The sequence below is a fragment of the Phocoena phocoena genome, chromosome 10, assembly GCF_963924675.1.
Source record: "Phocoena phocoena chromosome 10, mPhoPho1.1, whole genome shotgun sequence".
Taxonomy (NCBI): Eukaryota; Metazoa; Chordata; class Mammalia; order Artiodactyla; family Phocoenidae; genus Phocoena; species Phocoena phocoena.
This window is the reverse complement of record NC_089228.1, coordinates 93,408,284-93,427,918: the sequence shown is the minus strand read 5'-3', so window position 1 is coordinate 93,427,918 and position 19,635 is coordinate 93,408,284.

Here is a 19,635-nt window from a genome sequence, read left to right as displayed (position 1 = left end):
TCACCTAAGAACTTCATTCTTTTCAGCATTCCCCACTGAATTCCTGCCATGTGCAGGTACTAAATTATGGGAACAGATCACTTATCCTGCTTAGGTCTTAAATCTGTATCATGGAGAGAATACCTAATTTTTCTGGAAAATGATGATCTTGGACATCCATTCCAACTGAAAAATCATTCTGTGAGTGTGAATTTGAAAGGTGACTTGGAACAATGGTTCCTAGAAGGAGAGATGTAACAAATGAGTAAAAATTTCCAAAACATTTGGAAGCTGACATGGGACATTAAAAGAAAATTACCATTTACAATCATCATCATTTTATAAAGTGCCCCAAATTCGGCAGAACAAAGATCATAGAATGAAAGACGATCCTTTAACTTAAATGCATTTTTGCTTTGACTATTGGCCTTATTTTTCTAATTTCTAGAGAACCACTAGCTCAGAGGAGAGGCATCCAAAGAAGCCGTAACCCAATCTCTAACCCGCATCTCAACAACATGTGCTGTCTGAACTGTTTGTCATTTCTGTCTCCCTAGTTACTTCTTTAGTTATTTGGAACTCAAAGTTCTCACTCCTGTGGGAGAGAAACAAGCATTTTTGGAGAGAAATTAGCATATGAAGCCACTAGAGGGCAGACCTAAGCCTGAGGATGTAGTTTCCTCAGCTGCAGTACCAGTCACTTCATCGCATCTCCCGTGTGTCCCCAGAAGGCGCTGCTGCTGTCTTAAGTTGCCTAACACCTGATCATTCGCGCTGCCAGCCCCAGCTCCCTGCAGGTTCCTCATCTGAGCTGTAGTGAAAGTCTACCTTATTTCAGAGGCAAAGTTGGGAGGGGCGACTTATCTTCTTCAAGACACTGCCCGGCATCAGAAGCCCAGGAGGAGTTTTCTTTTGTGGAATTAAATTCAGTAACTTGAATTCATCACTGTCATAAAAAATACTTACAAAGTCCTTCGGGGTGCCGTAACTCTTCTGAGCATTGAACTAGAAAGACTAACCAGGACTCGCTGGCTGGTCAAGGTTGAGTGATTTATCAAAAGACGCTGGGGGAAATTCTCCTGCTAACAGTCAATTTCTTCAGGGACAGCAGGGTGATTCTATTCCTTTCCTTTTTCTAAAAAGACAGGCATGATATCAGCTCTGGAATTTTCTTAGAATCCTTACACATATATTCTCATTGTATCCTCAATTCTATGAGGATTATCACGATTTTATTACCTTGAAACTCAATCTCAGTTTTTTCCATGCAATTTCTACTTTAACAATGAAAAGTTTTCCCAAGTAAAGTTGACGTTAAAAACATGAAATGCCACTAGCGATCTGATCACGAGAAGCAGCTCTCCCTCTCTACCCCTTCCCACACTCACCCCTGGCTCTGCAACTCAGAGGCGACCATTTGGAATTCTGAACTGCTACCATTTTCAGGATTTCTCGGGGCCCCCCGCATATCTCTAAGTAATGTTCTTATGCTATTATTTCTTGGTTTATCAAGCCTAAATGTTAGCAATTGAATTTCTTTAATAATAGATGAGAATTTAGCTTTTTTAAGGAAGCCTCTCATGATCCCAGGTTTGAAGATAAAAACACCAAAGCTCAGGAAGTTTAAGGGACTTGTTCAAGTTCACATAACCTAGAACCGATAAAGTAGAAATTAGGACTTGCGTCTTCTAAGTTTAGAATCCGTGTAATTTCCACCCCTATGTTGTGGGAGCGACTAGAACAATGCTGATTACCCCCCAGCGTTGCCAGTGCGTGGTGTTTGGCTATCAAGATTGATGTAGTAAGTCCTCTTAAAACTGAGTTGCCAGATGAAATACAAGATGCCCAGTTAAATTTGAGTTTTAGATAAAAACAAATACTTTTAAAGTGTAAGTATGTCCCAAATATTACATGAAGTACACATGCTGAATTGTTATTTATACTTTTATTTGCTAAATCTGGCAGTCCTACCTTAAAACTATGAATCAAGACCTTCTACTTACTCTGGTTTTAAAACTCCAGAACTATAGATACAGTAAGAGGTCTGTGATTAATTCCTTTGTCAAAGGAATTTTTCTGAGAAAGACTGACATTATTCATGACTTCCAAATAGATAAAATATAAAGCAGACAAAACTTTAAAATATAGTGTTTAGGGATACAGACATATGAAATAAGATTATTTTAAAAAAGGAAGCAAATTAGTCACACAGAATTCAGAAGCGAGGCAACCTGGGAGGTAGGGGAGATGCCATAAGGAGTAGCACATAGGGGTCTTCTAAGGTATAGGTAAATTGACAGTGCAATGGTGTTTATTTTCTCATGTCACATATTTCTATGTGCTGCTTGTATGTATGTCACATTTTATTAAAACAACTACAAAGAAAATAAAAGCTTGCTTAGATTCTGGAATGAGACAGACTTAGGTTCTAATCCCAGCTTTAGCCTCTCTGAGCTTTAGTTTCTTCATCAATAGAATGGGAATAGTAATAGCTCATTGACCACATGGTTTAGAAATAACATATGTAGAGAACAGCAGAGAGTATACACATAATATGTCCTCAGGAAATGTTATTACTGATCTTTCATTCCTCAGTCCTAGGGGTAGTAGCTGCATCCTGTGGATGCCATCTCCACAATACCTGAACTGCTCCTTTTCTGCCTTTTTGGTTCTCCAGGATCTGTCTAGCAATCCCTTACATTACGTTTTCTCTGTTAAAATAGCTAGTGTGATTTCTGTCTTCTTTCTGGATCGTAATGATACAGCTTTCTAGAACAGTAAGATTGGGGTCAATGTTATCCTCATAAAATACACAAGGCTGGCTGCTGATTACTTCCTACAGAAAAGAGAAAAAAATTACTTCTTTGTTTCTAGCTCAGAGACTTTTCCTAAAGCTCAACTGACTGGGCTATATAGAAACTAATTTAGAAATAAACATATTTAATCAGCTATCTAGCTGATTTAAAAAATACACATGTAAATTTTTTCATAAAATTTACATTCATAAAAGCTTCTTGTAGAAATTCCTATTCCTGTAAATCATGTGATGCATCCAGACATTCTATATGATTCCAATGACATGTTTAAAAAACAGTGTTTATGTGTATAAACAAAGTCTCATTGGCTCCATCTTTAAAATACAATGAGTTAAACAGAAAATGTTTTAAGTATTTATTAAATCAGTAAAAAGTAACCAATAATAAACTTATTATGTGTTAATATAAATCAGATATTTTAATGGAAAATAATTATATTTTCCAAAACAAAATATTTAGTCAGAAGACTAGCATATTTTAAAATTTGGCAAATCTTTAAAATATATCTGGCTTAATAGAAGACAGCTAGATTCTCATATATGCCTCACATTCAATCTGTTGAGATATGTTGTTTTTGTGATGTATATGAAAAAAAAATAGCCACACATAGATATATAGTTTGAAATGGGAATAGTATCTTAATAGCCTTTCCAAATAATTGTGGCTATTCTTTACTATTACACAAAAGCTTGACAAGTGACAGTTTCTTTTTTTAAGTGATAGTTTCTTAAAGGTTAGTTGCAATGTTCAATCTGAAAACATATCAATAAACAGATTTTTTACAGATCTGTTGAGATATAACTGACTTACAATAAGTCATACATATTTGAAATGTACAATTTGATGAGTTTTGACATATGAATACATTCATGTATATATCACTAAAGTCAAAATAATAAACATTTTTTTATTACCTTCAAAAGTGTCTCTGTGTCCCTTTGTAGTCCATTCCTCCTTCCTATGTCCCCCAAACCATTCCCAGGCAATCACTGATGTGTTTTCTGTCACTACAGATTACTTTGTATTTTTCTATAAGAGCACTGCCCAAAGGAAATATAACATGAGCTACAAATGTGAGCCACATGTACAATTGTAAATTTTCTACTTGCATATTTCATTTAACACAATATATAAAATATTACCATTTTGCCATGTAATCAACATAAAATTACTGAGATATTGCCAAAGCCTGAATGTTTGTGTCCTCTCCAAAATTCATATGTTGAAACCTAATCTGCAATGTGATGGTATTTGAAGGTGGAGCCTTTGGGAGGTATTACATCATAAGAGTGGAGCCCTCATGAATGGGATTAGTGCCCTTTAAAAGAGACCCCAGAGAGCTTCCTTGCCCTTTCCACCATGTGAGGACACAGGAAGGAGACTGCCACCTATTGAGCAGGAAGCAGGGCTTCACCAGACATCGAACCTGCCGGCACCTTGATCCTGGACTTCTCAGTCTCCAGAACTGTGAGAAATAAATCTCTGTTGTTTATAAACCACCCAGTCTATGGTGTTTTTGTTATAGTAGCCTGAACAGACTAAGACAGATACTTTACATTTTCTTTCTTTTCATATGAAGTCTTTGAAATCTGGTATGTATTTCATACATACAGAATCTCTCAATTTGAACTAGTAACATTTCAAGTGCTCAACTGACATATATGGTTAGTGGCTACGACATTTGACAGTACAGGTCTAGAACTGTATCTAAATGGGACTATAAAGTATGTAGTCTTTTTTGTCTAGCTTCTTCCACCCAGCATAATTATGAAATGTATCCATGATTTAGCATGTATCAGTAGTTTGTTCCTTTTTATTGCTGAGTAGTATTCCATTGTTTGAATATGACACAAATTGTTTATTCTTTCCCCTGCTGATGGTCATTTACTTCCTCCCCACCCTGGCCAAGGTTTTGGCTATTATAAATAACTCTGCTATGAATTTTCATATTCAAGTCTTAGTGTGGACATATATTTTCATTTCTCTTGTGAAAATACCTAGGAGTAAGATGGCTGGGTCATGCAGTATATGTTCAGCTTTTTATAAAACTGTCAAACTGTTATCCACAGTGGCTGTACCATTTACCATTCCCTTAGCAACTTATGAAAGTTCCGATGTTTTACATCCCCTCTAATACTTGGTATTGTCAGTCTTTTTAACGTTAGCCATTCTACTGGATGTACAGTGATATCTCTTTGTGGTTACAATTTTCATTTCCATAATGACTGATCACACTGAGCACCTTTTCATGTATTACTTGCCTTTCATAGATCTTTTTCAGTGACATGTCTGTGCAAACTATTTGCCTATTTTTCATTAGGTAACTTGTCTTCTTATCGCTGTAAGAGCTATTTATATATTCTAGATCCCAGCGTTTTGTCAAATATATGTTTTGCAAATATTTTCCTCCAATCTATGGCTTGCCTTTTCATTTTCATGGCATTTTGAAAAGCAAAAGCTTTACATTTTGATTAATTTATTGACTTTAAGAGTTTGTGCTTTTCCTATTTCCTATTTAAGAAATCTTTGCAAACCTTGAGAAACTAAATTCTCCTATGAATTCCTTTAGAAGTTTTGTAATTTTGACTCTTACATTCAAGACATGGATACTCAAATTAAGTTTGAGTTAATTTTTGTATATATTATGAGATAATGATTGAGGTTCCTTTTTTTTTTTTAATGACCATCCAGTTGTTACATTTGCCGAAAAGATTATCTTTACCCCACTGCACTGCCTTGGCATCTTTGTTAAAAATATTCTGCCAACATATGTGTAGAATTATTTCTAGAACCTCTATTCTATAGGTTCCATTGATCTATATGTCTCTCTTTATACCAATATCACTCTATCTTGATTACTATAGCTTAATCATAAGTCTTAAAATCAGGTAGAAAATTCTTCAACTTCTTTTTTTTTTTTTGCGCGGTACGCGGGCCTCTCACTGCCGTGGCCTCTCCCGCTGCAGAGCACAGGCTCTGGACGCACAGGCTCAGCAGCCATGGCTCACAGGCCCAGCCGCTCCGCGGCATGTGGGATCTTCCCCGGGCCAGGGCACGAACCTGTGTCCCCTGCATTGGCAGGCGGACTCTCAACCACTGCGCCACCAGGGAAGCCCTCTTCAACTTCTTTTTCAAATTGCTTTGGCTGCTCTAGTTTCCTTGCATTTCCATATAAATTTTAGAATTAGCTTCTCAAGTTTTACAAAAATAAAGCCTATTAGGATTTTGACTGATATTACACTAATTCTATAGATCCATTTGGGTGATAGCAATAGACATTCTATACTTTGTTACATTAAAATACATTGGTTATCTTGTACTGTGAATGGATTTCACCCACACGTGACTTTGTAACATCATGCATTGGTCATTTGGCAAATACTGGTTCACTGGGTCATGCAGATCTTCCAAATGTTTACACATTTTATTATATAATATATTAATAAAACGTTATTCATTAATAATTCCACCAATTTCATCAGAAACATCTATAAGAACAGGGAAGCTGTCAACTTCATATCACTGGCAGATACATGCTTTCCAAAAATTCAGAATTTTGCGGGACAGCATACATTTTATCATTGGCAACTAATACCTTCAGTTGTTTTCCCTGAAGTGACAGACTCACTTGGTTCCTTTTTCAGAAAATGTCTGCCAAATAACCAAGCCTGATAATCCTAGTTTGTCTGTCAGTCGTTCTTTCAAATGAAAGTGGTGTTCTGTGAAAACAACAACAGAAAAGCAGCTAGCTCAGCTCACGACTCAAACACAGGTGCTTTTTCTTGGGACAACCCTTGTTATTTGATGTACAGCTGAAGTGCTTGAGTTTGTACTTCACATTTCATCGCGTAGAGTATTAACAGGTTGCGTATTCAATGGCTGAGGTTTAATAAAATCAGTATCGTTTGCTGCCTCATCAACGGCGTTGTTAAGTGCAACTGGCCTTCTGTTGCTGTTGCGAGTGTGTGGTGGTGAAGAATTACGGTGTCTACTCATGTACCTTGGTGCCACTGCCTTGACCTATGTGAAGATGCCAGCAGTTTAACTCACCGTTCCTCTTGCACTGTTGTCACCCAATATCAACAACCATGGAAAAGGCAATTAACATCCTAGTATTATTATGAAAAAAAATAGTTTTGACCTTGTGGACTCCCCATGATAACTTAGGGAACTCTCTCCCTCCCAGGGTTCCACGGGCCACGCTTTAAGAATCATTGCTTTAAGGGTACAAAAGGGCAACCTGGAAGGATACCTGGAGGCTTTATTGAGAGTGAAGCCTGCGCTGAGGCTCCATGGACACACGTGTGAGTAAAGGCTTGCTGTATCGACAAAGGCAACAGCAGGAGCGAAGGCACGAGGTGGGAACAGCAGGTCTCCTTTCCTCAGTTTTGGTCAAGCAAAGAGTGCAGTGAGGGCACGTGCCAGAGCCCGGATGCGAGCGATACAGAGGGGCTCGCGTGCAGGAAAGGGGCTGAAACCATCCTTCAGCTGATGGAGAGCTCTTGGAGGTTTCATAGCAGGGCGGGGCGCAGAGTTGTCTGTTAGCTCCAGTACTCTAGCAACAATGTGGTGAATGGATTTGGGAGGCTTACACTGGAGAGAGGGAGCTCACTTAAGAACCTGTGCTCTGTCAAGGTAAGAGATGATTTAATAGAACAGATGGTCAACTAATTAAACATTCAACCCCCGCCTCCTCATTAATTCTGTCAGAATATTCTAACTAGTGTTTGCTCAGGGGACACGACTATATATCACCTCTAATTCATGGATGCGGACTTGGGCAGTAAAAAAGAAAAGCAGCCTTACAGATCAGACTTCCTGTTTCTGTCACCTGTGTCCTTCCAGACCCTCAACCGGAAATTCCCACCCTCTCTGCTCAGTTTAATCATTTCCTATAAACTAGGAAACGGAGAGCAAAGAGCAGGGGTAGAAGTGCGTTTATAAGCCATGTTTAATTGTTTCTCATGTGAGCATGACTGGGATATTATAGAGGTCCGAGGTCACAGAATTAATTTTTTTTGCTTTCATTATGATGTGTATGTTTCTGTGTATATGTACTTGCACACACATGTGCTTGTGTCCATATACGGTATTTATTAACACTCCACTGCTGACCCCTCATCCTCTTCTCGACTTCTCCAATGACTCCTCACTAGTCCTAACCTGCTACAATCCGTTTTATACACAGCATCCATAGTGAGCTTGATATGACCAGATATGATCAGATCATATCAGCTGCCTGCTTACAATCCTCCAATGACATCCTGTTCCACCTAAGAAAAACTTCAAAATACATATATTGCTCCTCAAAGCCCTACCTACCTGACTCCTGCCTGCCTCCCTGAGACCAAAGTCTCATAACCCCGGCTTTGGTGTGGGTCCATCTTGCGCCATTGGCACTAGCCGTTTTCTCTGCAAGGGATGTTATCCCCCTGAAGCTGTACATGTCCTAACAGACCAGAGGAAGCCCCTCTCCTGATCACCCACCTAGAGTAGCCTCTCTATCACCCCCACCCCACTTCACTCTTTTATTTTCATCATAGGCTTTAGCTATGGTGGCACCTGCAACATTGCCTGGCACACAGTAGCTTCTCAATAAGTATGTGTGGAATAAATGGATAAATTAATTAGAGGTAAGTTTTTCTTTTCATGTTTGCTTTTTATAGTTCTCACAAAGTTGTAATACAAATGATCTAATACTGATGATCAGTTTACAGCCACCTTTTGGATGCCCAATTTTTTTTTTTGTTTTTGCTTTTGTCAGGGTTTTATTCCTTCTAAAAACATGCAGTGGAAATTCAAAATTACTTAGAAAGTACATGGCTTTCTCTTGACCAGCTAGAGATATTAGTCACAGTTGTAAAACAAGAGAATTTACCACTATATTTATGGAATGATGCCAATGTTTCCCTCTTTAGAGAAAGAGGGAAAGAATAAAATATAAAAACTTCACAATGTGGAGGACACAAATGTATCAATAAATTATTATAAAATGTAATAAATGCTGTAATCAAGATACAAAGCACCATGGGAACAGTGGTAGGAACTGTTTTCTGTGCCTCAGGAAACCAGGGAAGACTTCAGAGGAACATGGCAGTTGATATGGGTCATGAAGGATGAAGAATTTTCTAGGTAGAAAAGGGGGAGAAGGGCATTGTAGGCACATGGAACAGCATATAGAAAGCCCAGTGTGTAGAAGAACATGGTCTGGGGAAATAAGTATTAAGTAGAAATTATCTTTTTTTCTTCCAACGACCCACAAATCAAGGATTTGTGTTCAAAGGGGAACCTCCGCACCAGTGATATTCCTTTAACTCTTTTGAAACTATTTAGAAAGCAGTGGACTCATTTTCCTCCTAAGGAAGTCCTACGTAGAACCCCCAATGCATACAATAGTAAAAAGCCTCTCTGGGTGAAGAAGGCCTAGGGCCTGCAGTAGTTCCTAACCTCTCGGTCCCTCCCTGTGTAGACTGATGGCCCACTTCAGGACCCCAGAGCTTTCAAGAAAGTTAAAAGCTACCACCTTTTACTTGTGTTAAGAAAACTGGGTGGGAGCTGTGGCGGCACTGACAACGCACCGCCCAGGTCTCCTGCCACAGAGAGCACAGTGACAGATGGGGACTCGCACAGCGTGTGCGTGAGTCCCTACTCCCCGTGGGCTGCTTCTGGCCAACGACTGAATGTGACAGGGTTGCTTATGCAGGCCTGTTCCTGCAAGATGGGGGACTCCTCTGATGGGCGACGTCGGCTCAAAGGCTTGTCATCAACCTGTCTGAAACATTCTTAAGGCTCTGGGGCGATCTGAGACTGCCCATCCGGCCCCGCCTTATTACTTCCCTCTCATCCTTCCCAGCCATCCTCACCTCCTTCAGCTCCCTCCCCTTTTTCCCTCATTGGCATCTCCCTTGATAAATTTCTTGCATGTCTAATCCTGTCTTTGCATCTGCTCCTAGAAGGACCCGAACTAACACAAGAGTCTATGGAAGTGAAGCAGCATTATCCCTATAATTGCCTTATTTCCAGATTAGCTAAAGTAAGAGTTCCAAAGTGCACTGATATTGGCACGATTCCAATAACCCAACAGAGAGGAGGAGAGGATTGAGAAAGGAACTCCTAGGCACTCGTATTCTTAAAGCCTGCAAATTAATCATGACTAAATTCCAAATCTAAATATGGGCAGACTGAAAAACTTGAATAGATATTTAAAGAGCCAAAGTAGAACTGAAGGTTAGTTACCGGAGGCTGTTTTTACACCCACACAACCTGGCAGATCATTGCTGTACAGTCTTTGCCGCAAAAAATACTACAGAAATATGGTCCTTTGAAAACGTCTTCTGTCCCTGTATAAATGACATAGGATCCGGAGGCATTTCTGCAAATAATATGTTTTCCTATGCCAGTGTATAAATAGCTTTAGAGTACTGAGATAAAAAGGAAGTTGCCAAGGCTATTGCTACACTGACAAGAGAAGCAGCCGATTTGGAGTCTGTACCGCTACTGGCTGTTAGTCCTGAAATTTACTGAGACTGAGTACACTGTTGTTGTTTTCACTCGACCAGATAAGAGGCTGGATGTTGCCATATCTGACCACATAGAAAAAGCCAGAATGGGGTCTTCCCAATTTACCTTCCCTTTTGGTGAGATTTACCTAACAGGCAAGTACTTTCCTTCTATTGGAAAAAATCGCCTTTTTAAATGATAACCAAATCCAGGTCTCCCCAGCATTTAATGCCACAGTGTCCCTGTGATCCTTCTAGATTGAACCAAAGATACTTCCGTTTTTCCTTTCTACCTTCTGGGAAAACTTATAAAGGGGGAGAGAGATCTGCAGAAAATGTGAAAATCCAAGATGTACTAGCATACCTTGGAGATCTGCACCATTAAGTATTCTGATCTACTGATAGGCCCATGGTTGTCCTTGCTATTAGTTTGGACTCTGCCAGTCCTTACTTTAATTCATATATTAAACCTTTTCTGATGGCTTACAATGTGCAGGTGCTGGGGATAGCAATGAACGTGACAGGCAAGGTCCTGCTCTCTGTTAGCACAGGCTCTTACTGGGCAAGTGGGTGGTAGGTATATAACATAATGGAAATATGAGTAATCAGACAGAGTGACTGGGAAGAGAGAGTGGCTGTCTTACATAGAGTGGTCAGGGACGTCCTCTCTGAGAAGCCAGCCATGGAGAAGTGCAGAATTAGGTGAGAATGAACTTGGTCTGTTCAAGGAAGAGAAAGAAGGCTGAGGGGGTTGGATCAGTGAGGAGAGAAATGTAGTGGGAGATGAGGTCAGCTGAAAGACAGAGCCCACTCTTGTAGGGCCTGTAAGGCTCAGCATGGTTCGGAGTTTGGGCTTATTCTAATGCAAGGGGAGTTCACTGGAGTTGTTGGGCTTTTAGTTTTAGTTATTTTTGTTTGTTTTCAGACACAGATACTTTAAATGTTGAATGTTTCTATCTAGGATCTGAGCATTTACATTTTTCTAATCAAAAATTGTCCGTACTTAACTCTTCCTTTTTGGAGAATGTGTCCTCAAATACTAGCATGTCACCTAGCATACGTAGATATTCAATAAGTGTTGACTAAATAAAAACTCGATCGAGTATAGAGAAAGGCAAGGTTGTGGTAAAATCTGGTGTGAAATACTAATAGTTAGTAGATCAGAACTGGATGGAACCCAAAGGGATGAAAGCGGCCAAGTAAGCTCTTGTGTTATGACAAATCCCCGGTGAAGAGAAGAGGTGACTTGGCTATTGACACTAATGGGGGAGACTTCAAAATGCTGTAATTTAACATGAGACCCAGGAAATAGGCACAGTTATGAAGGCGTTTCAGTGACCTCCAGGATGTGTGCTGTGTTTGTCTTCTTGCTGGATATGATCTTGTCTCCCTACTGGAGAAGAAGAGAAAGAGGTTTGAATACTCCTCCTTCTTCTGGTTTATTAAAAGGTAAAATGAACATCTGTCTTTCCTATTGGCTGTTCCGTATCTAGAACCCCTTTTGCATGTTTGGATTTTCCTATCTTGTATCAGTGAAAGACAGAACACATCTTCCACTATAGAAACTGAAATGTCAGATACTTGCTTTCCCAGTCTCCACTGAGAGAGGCAGGTCTGAGTCACAGCATCCACTTATGAGATGAAGTCTTGACGTTGGGGGAACCATAAGAAACCCTCCATTGTCTCTCAGGGTCAGAGGTGGCAGAGTGATCAAGTTCTGGGGTAGCAGTGCTAAAGGGGCTCAATTAGCCTATTGACTATTCAAGTCATCACGTCCCTTCTCAGGAGTATATTTCCTGGCTACCTCACTGCAAACTTGGCTCTTAGCCTTTCTAGAAATTTTATGAGCCACCCAGTATCCTTCAATAAATTAATTTTCTGCTTCAATCAGACAGAGCTGGATTCTAGTCTTTGCAACTAAGAACTGTGAATATTCCAGAGAAACATTGGGATGTATGTAGAAATATCTGTTATCTGGCTTTGAAATTGAGGGCAATGAAAATCCAGATGATTTTCTTAAGGGTTCTAGTCACGATCTGGTGAAGTGGTTAATCAGATTATCACCTGTGCGCACCTAAACTGAATTGCCACCGAAGGCTAAGATTAGGGGAACTGAGAGATCAATGCTATGGAATATGAAGGTCACAGGGAATTCAAGGACTACGGGATGAGGTGGTATCTTCTAATGATAATTGATAGCTTAAATAAAAAGACATGCTCAAATTTCCAAATTCTCAGTTCAAAGCACATGCTGAAAACCAGAGGCTTCCATGGCTTTGTCAGAAGAATTTATCGCTTGCCACTGAAGTGTGCAGAGAGCCAAATATCAAATGTACAGTTTGATCCTGAAAGTTTCTGAATTAAAAAGAGCTGAAGTCACATCCTCAGCTGGTCTCTAAAGAGAAAGTCAGACCATTGATAGGAGAAGTGAGGGCCTGGAGAATTTCAGTGGGAAGATTTAGATGATTCATGTAGGCCATGGCAGGGCATGCTGGACTGAACTCATGAAAAGACCCAATTACCTAATTCAAAAATAGAACACAGGAGTGTGTAATTGTGGAACATAATTTCCTTACGTAGTGATGTGATGAACCCTTGAATACTAATGTGTTATTCCATGCCTCTACAAGAGCAAAACAGAATAAATGGCAGATCAAAATCCTTATCCATGAGGTCTACTGAGACTCTAACTTTTTGCAAACTTTAAAATTTTATTTTTGCACTCCTGCGAAATAATAAAACTGAGTTAGGGCTTCCCTGGTGGCTCAGTGGTTGAGAGTCTGCCTGCCGATGCAGGGGACACGGGTTCGTTTCCCGGTCTGGGAAGATCCCATGTGCTGCGGAGCGGCTGGGCCCGTGAGCCATGGCCACTGAGCCTGCGCGTCCGGAGTCTGTGCTCCGCAACGGGAGAGGCCACAACAGTGAGAGGCCCACGTACCGCAAAAAAAAAAAAAAACAAAAACAAAACAAAAACAAAACCCAAGTTAAAATAATTTCATCCAAATCTGAATAGTCATTCTCACTAGTTTTTAATCTAGACCAGCCTCTGAAGTATACCCTGGTTTGCTCACAATATCCTTGAATCCCCATTGAGTGCCCTTTGCTTTTTCCCTCTATCCCTATAATAAGGGACATCATAAGAAATTTGTTTTCATTTGTCAGAGTCAGCAGTATACTTTCACCACAGGGCCTCAAGCTTATGCCAGTTCTCTGGGTTTATATCAAATGTAGTCGACAGAACATGGAGCTGGCTCACTATATTAATGACATCATACTGATAAACTTGGAAACAGGAAGTAACATGCAACCTGGGTGCCTTGGTATATCATGTGTGTGAGGGGGGTAGAATACGTCCCATGGAGTTATGGGGCTTGTTATCTTGCTAAAGTTCCATGTGTTTGCAGGCGCATTGGGGGGGGTGGGGGGACTAGGGACGGAGGAAGGGGGGGCGGGGGAGAGAAAGAGAGCGAGCACGAGTGAATGAGCACCCTGGGGAACTGGGGGATGTTGGGATCTTTTCCTACAAAATGAAAGTAGCTGTCAACTGCCCTTCTTCCCACTGAGCAAGAGAGGCACAAGGCTTTATAGGCCTTTTTAAATTTTAGAAATCATATGTACCACATTTGGATGCTGTGGCAGACACTACTAATTGTCTACCAATATGGATTTCTTCTTTTTTGATGGAACCCTAATTCTGTTTGAGTAGCAATGTGTCCAGTTAAAAATATTCAGATTCCCTTGCAGCTAAGAGTCACCAAGTATCAGCGCATGGCTAATTGGCTACTGTGGCACAAAGCTCAGGATTTCTGGAAAATGTACCACCTCTGTTTCCCTCCTTCTTCCTATCTGGAGCTGTGGTAGCCAACCTGTGACCATGACTATGAGGCAATATGCATGAGCACAAATCACAGGTGAAGGATGGTGGAGCCGAAAGATAGAAGGATCCTGAGACACTACTGATAATAGGGAGCCACTGCACCAGCCCTGGGCTGTTTACCTCCATACTTCTTAACCTGACAAAAATAACCCCCCATTTGGTTAAACTATTATGGTTGGATTTCCCGTCCCTAATACAATTCCTAGCTGATACAAACGTCTTGTGCTGCTCACTTAATGGGTGGCTAGAAAAGCTGCTAGCTTTGAGCTGGGGCCCAGAGCAAACCTTTCCACCTTGTCAAGGCGTTGGTCCAGGCAGTTTCCCCATTGGCTCCCATTTCCAGAATATCCAAAGGTGCTCAAAGTGCTAGAGCCAGAAAATACATTGTATGGATTCTTTGGGATATATGTTAGGAGAACTACAGTGGAGGACCCTTGCGTTTTAAACAAAGCCACACCTCTCTGGGCAAGTAATAATTCTTCTTTTGAGAAAAATTTGTAACTCGATAATGAGTTCTAGTGCATGCTTCTATTTCTAGACTATTCTATTCCATTAGTCTATCTGTCTATCTCTATGCCAACACTATCTACACATTCTTGGTTTTTATAAAAATTTGTGATATCTGGAAGAGCTAGCCACTCACCTTGTTCTTCTTCAAGAGGGTTTTAACTATTCTTGGGCCTTTGTATTTTTATATAAATTTTGGAATCAACTTGCCAAGTTCTATGAAAAAAAATTTGTTTGAATTTTGACTGAGATCACACCATATCTATTAAACTGAGGAGAAATGGCGTGAGTATTCCAAACCATAAAAACAGTATGTCCCTCTCCTATGTAGTTTTTAAGTTCTCTCAAAAATTTAGTTTTCTGCATAATAGTCCTGCATATTTTCTGATAGATATCTCCTTGACATCTAGTATCTTTGATACTATTATAAGTTTTTAAAATTATTTATTTTTTAACTATTTAGTAGCAAGCATTTAGAAATATGATTGTATATATTAATTTTGTATCAAGCAAACTTGCTAAACTTTAATGCTTGTAATTTCTCTGAGGATTCTTCCAAATTTTCTAGACATAAATTTTGTTATCTACAAATAATGACAGTCCTCTCTGACAATTCTTACAACTTTCTCTTATTTTACCTGCTTTACTAGTCTGGCTAGAACCTATTATAATGCTCAACTAGAGAAGTATTATCAGAAATCCTTGGGTTTTTTTTTTAAATTTCAAAGGGAGTGCTTTCAATGTTTTCCCATTAAGCATGAGGTTTTCTGTTTTTCCCCCCATAAATAGTCAAAACAGGTGTGTGTGTGTGTGTATTGAAATATAATAGATGTTGTCAGACTTCTTTCCTAAAAAGCTGAAACAACTCACTTTTCTATCAGCATTTTTGCCAGCAATAGGTGTTACAATACTTGAAAATATTTGCCATTCTGTTGGGTGTAAAATGATACCTTATTATTACTTTTCTCAATGGTTAATAGGTTTGATCTTTCCATATGTTATTGACTATTTGAACTTGCCCTCTATGAATGATCTCTTTGTATCTTTTGCCTAGTTTTTGTTGTTGTTGTTGATTCCTTTCTTCCAATTTGAAAGAGATTTTTTCAGAGTATAATTAACTCCCATATGTTCTCTGCATTGCAAGTAGTCTCCTAAGCTTATTATGTTACTGACTTTGTGTTTTAGCTATAAAATAGTTTTAAATTTATATATAATAAAATGTCTATTTTTTATGTCTATTTTTCCAGTCTTGCCTACACGTTGTTTCTTAGATTTTCTTGTGGAATTTAAAAAAAATTCTACATTTAAGTCTTTTAGCCGTATGACTTTATTTCTATATACTGTATAAGATAGCAGTCCAATTTTACTTTCTTTCAGTTGGATAAATATCTGTATCACCACCAATTATTAAATAACTCACTTTTTCCCACTTAAATGAAATGCCATCATATATTCGTAACTGGATTTAAATTATGGGTTGTCTGTGCTGTTGCATTTTGATTTGTCTATTCTATGCCAATAACATATTTATTTTATTAGAGCAGATTATGTTGTGTTCTTATAACCATTAAAGCATGTCCTCTCCCCTTCACCAATTTTACTTTTCATATTTTCTTGGTTATTGTTGGATACTTATCCATTGGTATAGACTGTAATATTATTTATTTTATTTATTATTGTTTAAAATATTTATTTATTTATTTGGTTGCACCCGGTCTTAGTTGCAGGCAGGCTCCTTACTTGAGGCATGCATGTGGATCTAGTTCCCTGACCAGGGATCGAACCCGAGTCCCCTGCATTGGGAGCGTGGAGTCTTATCACTGTGCCACCAGGGAAGTCCCTAATATTATTTATTTAATTCTCCTTTCCTCTCCTCCTTCCTTTCGCTGAGAAAGAATTCCTGTTCAAATTATAATTAGAATTTCATTAAATTTATATATTAATTTAGGAGGATTGAGGTTTTTATTATATTAAAATTTTATCCATCCTAAAGTCATGGTTTACCTTTCCAATTGTGCGTATCTTAGCTTATTATATCCTTAAGATTTTTATAATTTCCTATACTCTCTTTTTAAAAATCCATTCTTAAGCATTTTAGTTATTTCTATCGTGAATGGAATAATTTCTTTCATATCTATTTTTAGGCTTACTTCCAGGATAGCTTCTGGATTTTTTTTTTTTTTTTTGGTAAATCTATCTTTTTTGGTAACAGGTTCTCTTGGGTTTTTTACTTCTACTTCTTCTTTTCCAATGTTTATATCAATTATTTCATTTTCTAATCTTATTTCAATTGTTAAAATTTCCAAGACAGTATTAAATAAAAATGGCAATGGTGACATAGCAGTCTAGTTTCTGATTTTAATAGAAATGGTTATAGTGTTTTATCATTTAGGATAGTATTTTTTGTTAATTAGTTTTTATTACATTTGTTATTTCCTTCTATTTCTACCTTATTCTGATTTTTTATAAAGGTTATGTGATAAATTTCATCAAAAGACCTTTAAACATCTGCCTTTTTCCCTCTAATCTGCTCATGTAATAGGCTACGTTAATACCATTCCTAATATTCATTTGCACTTTACACAAATCCTGCTTTATTATTTTTAGGTTTTCTAAAAATTAGCTCTGCTTTTTTATACATTTATTATTTCTTTGACATGTTTGCTGGATTTTATTTGTTAAGGTTTTATTTCGAATTTATACGCTTCTATACACATATGAGTTTGATCCAAAAGGTTTTTTTTTGTAATTATTTTCTGGATTTGGCATTAAAGTTATGCTATCTTCATAAAATAAATTGGAGGGGGTTTCATCTTTTTTCAAGGACTGGAATATTTTAAATAACATTGGAATAATTTGTTCTTAAGGGGTTAGATAAAGCTCAGCTATGAGGCCATCTAGTTCTGGTATTTTGTCCAGTGGTAGATTCTAATTACCTTTCAGTATCTGTTATGGTAACTGGTTTATTCAAGCTTTCTTCTTATTAGTGAGTTTTCTAATTTTAATTTTTCTAGAAAATTATTCATGTCTTCTAAATTTTAAAATGCGATGGAGTTGCATGTAGTATTCATTTATAATTCTATTTAATTTCTCCTTTAATTTCAGAAATGTTTATTTTGTCATTCCTTTCAAAAAACTGGCTTTTGGATTTATTTTTTAAAACTTGTTCTTATTTTCATAAATTTTTGCTTTTTTTCTTTATCAAATTATTTTTCTTGGTTTCTTTCAAATTATTTTGTTGTAATTTGGAAATTTTCTTAAGATCCCAATAACCTATTAATAAAAACAATTTTTTTGGTTAAATCCACCAAAGCTGATTTTTATTGTTTACAACAGAACTCATAGTTCTAGTTTTAAAGAAGAGTTTCTAAGCAGGATGAAAATAATAATACATGAAAAAAAATTCAGAAGGGAAGTCAAAAAAATTCTATTGGTATAAGAATATGTCAAGGAGATGAAAGTTAAGAAGAAATTACTCTTCATCCTTTGGAGCAATGTTTCTCTACCTTTTTTTCCCCTTTTTTTTCTTTCATTCTTGCCCCCCTGAGGGGGGAAATTAATTATTTAAAGTTTAAAATTATATCAAATATCTCCCTGACAAAAGAAATTAAATACTAAGGAATAAGATGTCAGATAGGTTGAGCTTTGGAGGATCCCAAAGCATTATCAAATCTAAGGCTTTTAAAAACCTGTTCCTCTGCCCTCCCCCAAGAATTAAGTTTTGCCCTTTTGAGGGTGATATCACCCCTTTTGGGAATACATGCTTTGGAGTATAGAACAGAAGAGAAACTTGCCCCATAGTGGGTTATTTCAGATATTCAAAAAAGGAAGTAGTACCTAAGGTTCTGGAGCAAAATGAAGATTCACAAGCACTGACAGGTTTGAGATATCCTCTTACAGACGCAACAAAAAGACACACAGTCTGGTGTTTGCTATTGGTTCTGGGGGCGATCGAATGTAGACCTGAGACAGTTCAATAGAAGTCATATATCTAGGAGAAGGGACAGGAAGGAGAGCTGCCTGTCAAGAAGGAAGGCAACTATGCTGCTCGTGGGCATGTCTGCCTTTGGATCTACCCCTTGCTTTCCCCCAGCTTTAATCTATACAGTAAGAGGTCGGCTCTCACTCTGCACCTCTCAGGCTGTCACGTCAGCAGTCCTCCAGCTGGATTTGTCCAGTGGGAGGCACTGGCAGGAGACTGGAAGATAGGAAGAATAAAAAAGCCAAAGTATCTTTCTTCTCCTCTCTCTCTGCCATGGCTGTGTATTTTCTGTGGCTCCAACTCCTGCTGAATGCTGAGGCACTATGGTTCCAACTTCGAGTGGGCTATCCCAGCCTCTGGGTTCTGGTAACATGACCTCCTGCCTTTGTTCCTCCAGCCAACCCAGGGTTAAGGGTTTCCATCTCTAATCTCTCAGTTGCTTCACTATTCCCTATTGTCTTCTCAGCTCTTCCATCATCTGTGTGACCAATTCCGTGCATTAAATATCCTCTGTTTTTAGATACTTAGACCCTAATGAATGATTAATGGAAAACCCCGAAATTTAGCATGGATGCATAGTGGAAGACATTTATGAGAAATGAAAGAAAAGAGAAAAGTGATATAATTGTAGAAGTCTATTTCAGACTTCTACAGAGGGAATAGAGGGAGTATACAGACTACAGTTTATACTTAGGAATCAAAAACAAGCATATCCACAATAATTTGTTTATACTTTGGTACTATATTGTAATGTATATTATCAGTTTATACATTGGATTCTCTTAGTGGGCAATGGGGATAGGCACATAGTCTTATTCAAATCTGGCATACCCAGTTCTCAGCACAATGCCTAGCATATACTAGGTGTTCAATAAATGTGTATAGAACAAATGGAAGGTAATGCAAAGGTAAAGGTATGAAATTATTTTTAGGAGTCAGTCTACTTCTGCGAGTCCCCAGCTTGGAATCCACAGA